Below are 6,559 nucleotides of genomic sequence, written 5' to 3' on the forward strand. Positions count from 1 at the left end.
CACACGTCCGGCTCCTTGTCCCACACGGAAGGTGGCAGGCCGGAAAGCTGTTGCTGGTCTTCACCGTCCCCCTGCAGCCTATTCACAGGCACAACAGGATCTGGGACCCGGGCTTGCCCAGAGGAGGAACATCTCATGGCTCTCGTCCTCGGCAGAGCCTGATTCCGGAAAGGCACACGTCCGGCTCCTTGTCCCACACGGAAGGTGGCAGCCCTGAAAGCTGTTGCTGGTCTTCACCGTCCCCCTGCAGCCTATTCACAGGCACAACAGGATCTGGGACCCGGGCTTGCCCAGAGGAGGAACATCTCATGGCTCTCGTCCTCGGCAGAGCCTCTTTCCGAAAAGGCACACGTCCGGCTCCTTGTCCCACACGGAAGGTGGCAGCCCTGAAAGATGTTGGTGGTCTTCACCGTCCCCCTGCAGCCTATTCACAGGCACAACAGGATCTGGGTCCCGGGCTTGCCCAGAGGAGGAACATCTCATGGATCTCGTCCTCGGCAGAGCCCGATTCCGAAAAGGCACACGTCCGGCTCCTTGTCCCACACGGAAGGTGGCAGGCCGGAAAGCTGTTGCTGGTCTTCACCGTCCCCCTGCAGCCTATTCACAGGCACAACAGGGTCTGGGACCCGGGCTTGCCCAGAGGAGGAACATCTCATGGCTCTCGTCCTCGGCAGAGCCCGATTCCGAAAAGGCACACGTCCGGCTCCTTGTCCCACACGGAAGGTGGCAGGCCGGAAAGCTGTTGCTGGTCTTCACCGTCCCCCTGCAGCCTATTCACAGGCACAACAGGATCTGGGACCCGGGCTTGCCCAGAGGAGGAACATCTCATGGCTCTCGTCCTCGGCAGAGCCTCTTTCCGAAAAGGCACACGTCCGGCTCCTTGTCCCACACAGAAGGTGGCAGCCCTGAAAGCTGTTGCTGGTCTTCACCGTCCCCCTGCAGCCTATTCACAGGCACAACAGGATCTGGGACCCGGGCTTGCCCAGAGGAGGAACATCTCATGGATCTCGTCCTCGGCAGAGCCCGATTCCGAAAAGGCACACGTCCGGCTCCTTGTCCCACACGGAAGGTGGCAGGCCGGAAAGCTGTTGCTGGTCTTCACCGTCCCCCTGCAGCCTATTCACAGGCACAACAGGATCTGGGACCCAGGCTTGCCCAGAGGAGGAACATCTCATGGCTCTCGTCCTCGGCAGAGCCTATTTCTGAAAAGGCACACGTCCGGCTCCTTGTCCCACACGGAAGGTGGCAGGCCGGAAAGCTGTTGCTGGTCTTCACCGTCCCCCTGCAGCCTATTCACAGGCAAAACAGGATCTGGGGTCCGGGCTTGCCCAGAGGAGGAACATCTCATGGCTCTCGTCCTCGGCAGAGCCTCTTTCCGAAAAGGCACACGTCCGGCTCCTTGTCCCACATGGAAGGTGGCAGCCCTGAAAGAAGTTGCTGGTCTTCACCGTCCCCCTGCAGCCTATTCACAGGCACAACAGGATCTGGGACCCGGGCTTGCCCAGAGGAGCAACATCTCATGGCTCTCGTCCTCGGCAGAGCCTATTTCTGAAAAGTCACACGTCCGGCACCTTGTCCCACACGGAAGGTGGCAGCCCTGAAAGCTGTTGCTGGTCTTCACCGTCCCCCTGCAGCCTATTCACAGGCACAACAGGATCTGGGACCCGGGCTTGCCCAGAGGAGGAACATCTCATGGCTCTCGTCCTCGGCAGAGCCTGATTCCGGAAAGGCACATGTCCGGCTCCTTGTCCCACACGGAAGGTGGCAGGCCGGAAAGCTGTTGCTGGTCTTCACCGTCCCCCTGCAGCCTATTCACAGGCACAACAGGATCTGGGACCCGGGCTTGCCCAGAGGAGGAACATCTCATGGCTCTCGTCCTCGGCAGAGCCTGATTCCGAAAAGGCACACGTCCGGCTCCTTGTCCCACACGGAAGGTGGCAGCCCTGAAAGCTGTTGCTGGTCTTCACCGTCCCCCTGCAGCCTATTCACAGGCACAACAGGGTCTGGGACCCGGGCTTGCCCAGAGGAGGAACATCTCATGTCTCTCGTCCTCGGCAGAGCCTGATTCCGGAAAGGCACACGTCCTGCTCCTTGTCCCACACGGAAGGTGGCAGGCCGGAAAGCTCTTGGTGGTCTTCACCGTCCCCCTGCAGCCTATTCACAGACACAACAGGATCTGGGACCCGGGCTTGCCCAGAGGAGGAACATCTCATGGATCTCGTCCTCGGCAGAGCCCGATTCCGAAAAGGCACACGTCCGGCTCCTTGTCCCACACGGAAGGTGGCAGGCCGGAAAGCTGTTGCTGGTCTTCACCGTCCCCCTGCAGCCTATTCACAGGCACAACAGGGTCTGGGACCCGGGCTTGCCCAGAGGAGGAACATCTCATGGCTCTCGTCCTCGGCAGAGCCCGATTCCGAAAAGGCACACGTCCGGCTCCTTGTCCCACACGGAAGGTGGCAGGCCGGAAAGCTGTTGCTGGTCTTCACCGTCCCCCTGCAGCCTATTCACAGGCACAACAGGATCTGGGACCCGGGCTTGCCCAGAGGAGGAACATCTCATGGCTCTCGTCCTCGGCAGAGCCTCTTTCCGAAAAGGCACACGTCCGGCTCCTTGTCCCACACAGAAGGTGGCAGCCCTGAAAGCTGTTGCTGGTCTTCACCGTCCCCCTGCAGCCTATTCACAGGCACAACAGGATCTGGGACCCGGGCTTGCCCAGAGGAGGAACATCTCATGGATCTCGTCCTCGGCAGAGCCCGATTCCGAAAAGGCACACGTCCGGCTCCTTGTCCCACACGGAAGGTGGCAGGCCGGAAAGCTGTTGCTGGTCTTCACCGTCCCCCTGCAGCCTATTCACAGGCACAACAGGATCTGGGACCCAGGCTTGCCCAGAGGAGGAACATCTCATGGCTCTCGTCCTCGGCAGAGCCTATTTCTGAAAAGGCACACGTCCGGCTCCTTGTCCCACACGGAAGGTGGCAGGCCGGAAAGCTGTTGCTGGTCTTCACCGTCCCCCTGCAGCCTATTCACAGGCAAAACAGGATCTGGGGTCCGGGCTTGCCCAGAGGAGGAACATCTCATGGCTCTCGTCCTCGGCAGAGCCTCTTTCCGAAAAGGCACACGTCCGGCTCCTTGTCCCACATGGAAGGTGGCAGCCCTGAAAGATGTTGCTGGTCTTCACCGTCCCCCTGCAGCCTATTCACAGGCACAACAGGATCTGGGACCCGGGCTTGCCCAGAGGAGCAACATCTCATGGCTCTCGTCCTCGGCAGAGCCTATTTCTGAAAAGTCACACGTCCGGCACCTTGTCCCACACGGAAGGTGGCAGCCCTGAAAGCTGTTGCTGGTCTTCACCGTCCCCCTGCAGCCTATTCACAGGCACAACAGGATCTGGGACCCGGGCTTGCCCAGAGGAGGAACATCTCATGGCTCTCGTCCTCGGCAGAGCCTGATTCCGGAAAGGCACATGTCCGGCTCCTTGTCCCACACGGAAGGTGGCAGGCCGGAAAGCTGTTGCTGGTCTTCACCGTCCCCCTGCAGCCTATTCACAGGCACAACAGGATCTGGGACCCGGGCTTGCCCAGAGGAGGAACATCTCATGGCTCTCGTCCTCGGCAGAGCCTCTTTCCGAAAAGGCACACGTCCGGCTCCTTGTCCCACACGGAAGGTGGCAGCCCTGAAAGATGTTGCTGGTCTTCACCGTCCCCCTGCAGCCTATTCACAGGCACAACAGGATCTGGGTCCCGGGCTTGCCCAGAGGAGGAACATCTCATGGCTCTCGTCCTCGGCAGAGTCTCTTTCCGAAAAGGCACACGTCCGGTTCCTTGTCCCACACGGAAGGTGGCAGCCCTGAAAGCTGTTGCTGGTCTTCACCGTCCCCCTGCAGCCTATTCACAGGCACAACAGGATCTGGGACCCGGGCTTGCCCAGAGGAGGAACATCTCATGGCTCTCGTCCTCGGCAGAGCCTGATTCCGGAAAGGCACATGTCCGGCTCCTTGTCCCACACGGAAGGTGGCAGGCCGGAAAGCTCTTGCTGGTCTTCACCGTCCCCCTGCAGCCTATTCACAGGCACAACAGGATCTGGGACCCGGGCTTGCCCAGAGGAGGAACATCTCATGGCTCTCGTCCTCGGCAGAGCCCGATTCCGAAAAGGCACACGTCCGGCTCCTTGTCCCACACGGAAGGTGGCAGGCCGGAAAGCTGTTGCTGGTCTTCACCGTCCCCCTGCAGCCTATTCACAGGCACAACAGGATCTGGGATACGGGCTTGCCCAGAGGAGGAACATCTCATGGATCTCGTCCTCGGCAGAGCCTATTACTGAAAAGTCACACGTCCGGCTCCTTGTCCCACACGGAAGGTGGCAGGCCGGAAAGCTGTTGCTGGTCTTCACCGTCCCCCTGCAGCCTATTCACAGGTAAAACAGGATCTGGGACCCGGGCTTGCCCAGAGGAGGAACATCTCATGGCTCTCGTCCTCGGCAGAGTCTGATTCTGGAAAGGCACACGTCCGGCTCCTTGTCCCACACGGAAGGTGGCAGCCCTGAAAGCTGTTGCTGGTCTTCACCGTCCCCCTGCAGCCTATTCACAGGCACAACAGGATCTGGGACCCGGGCTTGCCCAGAGGAGGAACATCTCATGGCTCTCGTCCTCGGCAGAGTCTGATTCTGGAAAGGCACACGTCCGGCTCCTTGTCCCACACGGAAGGTGGCAGGCCGGAAAGCTGTTGCTGGTCTTCACCGTCCCCCTGCAGCCTATTCACAGGCACAACAGGATCTGGGACCCGGGCTTGCCCAGAGGAGGAACATCTCATGGCTCTCGTCCTCGGCAGAGCCCGATTCCGAAAAGGCACACGTCCGGCTCCTTGTCCCACACGGAAGGTGGCAGGCCGGAAAGCTGTTGCTGGTCTTCACCGTCCCCCTGCAGCCTATTCACAGGCACAACAGGATCTGGGACCCGGGCTTGCCCAGAGGAGGAACATCTCATGGCTCTCGTCCTCGGCAGAGCCTATTTCTGAAAAGTCACACGTCCGGCTCCTTGTCCCACACGGAAGGTGGCAGCCCTGAAAGCTGTTGCTGGTCTTCACCGTCCCCCTGCAGCCTATTCACAGGCACAACAGGATCTGGGACCCGGGCTTGCCCAGAGGAGGAACATCTCATGGCTCTCGTCCTCGGCAGAGCCTCTTTCCGAAAAGGCACACGTCCGGCTCCTTGTCCCACATGGAAGGTGGCAGCCCTGAAAGATTTTGCTGGTCTTCACCGTCCCCCTGCAGCCTATTCACAGGCACAACAGGATCTGGGACCCGGGCTTGCCCAGAGGAGGAACATCTCATGGCTCTCGTCCTCGGTAGAGTCTCTTTCCGAAAAGGCACACGTCCGGCACCTTGTCCCACACGGAAGGTGGCAGGCCGGAAAGCTGTTGCTGGTCTTCACCGTCCCCCTGCAGCCTATTCACAGGTAAAACAGGATCTGGGGCCCGGGCTTTCCCAGAGGAGGAACATCTCATGGCTCTCGTCCTCGGCAGAGCCTGATTCTGGAAAGGCACACGTCCGGCTCCTTGTCCCACACGGAAGGTGGCAGCCCTGAAAGCTGTTGCTGGTCTTCACCGTCCCCCTGCAGCCTATTCACAGGCACAACAGGATCTGGGACCGGGGTTTGCCCAGAGGAGGAACATCTCATTGCTCTCGTCCTCGGCAGAACCTGATTCTGGAAAGGCACACGTCCGGCTCCTTGTCCCACACGGAAGGTGGCAGGCCGGAAAGCTGTTGCTGGTCTTCACCGTCCCCCTGCAGCCTATTCACAGGCACAACAGGATCTGGGACCCGGGCTTGCCCAGAGGAGGAACATCTCATGGCTCTCGTCCTCGGCAGAGCCCGATTCCGAAAAGGCACACGTCCGGCTCCTTGTCCCACACGGAAGGTGGCAGGCCGGAAAGCTGTTGCTGGTCTTCACCGTCCCCCTGCAGCCTATTCACAGGCACAACAGGATCTGGGACCCGGGCTTGCCCAGAGGAGGAACATCTCATGGCTCTCGTCCTCGGCAGAGCCTGATTCCGAAAAGGCACACGTCCGGCTCCTTGTCCCACACGGAAGGTGGCAGCCCTGAAAGCTGTTGCTGGTCTTCACCGTCCCCCTGCAGCCTATTCACAGGCACAACAGGATCTGGGACCCGGGCTTGCCCAGAGGAGGAACATCTCATGTCTCTCGTCCTCGGCAGAGCCTGATTCCGGAAAGGCACACGTCCTGCTCCTTGTCCCACACGGAAGGTGGCAGGCCGGAAAGCTCTTGGTGGTCTTCACCGTCCCCCTGCAGCCTATTCACAGACACAACAGGATCTGGGACCCGGGCTTGCCCAGAGGAGGAACATCTCATGGATCTCGTCCTCGGCAGAGCCCGATTCCGAAAAGGCACATGTCCGGCTCCTTGTCCCACACGGAAGGTGGCAGGCCGTAAAGCTGTTGCTGGTCTTCACCGTCCCCCTGCAGCCTATTCACAGGCACAACAGGATCTGGGACCCGGGCTTGCCCAGAGGAGGAACATCTCATGGCTCTCGTCCTCGGCAGAGC

This window comes from Accipiter gentilis, unplaced genomic scaffold (genome assembly GCF_929443795.1).
Source record: "Accipiter gentilis unplaced genomic scaffold, bAccGen1.1, whole genome shotgun sequence".
Lineage (NCBI taxonomy): Eukaryota > Metazoa > Chordata > Aves > Accipitriformes > Accipitridae > Astur > Astur gentilis.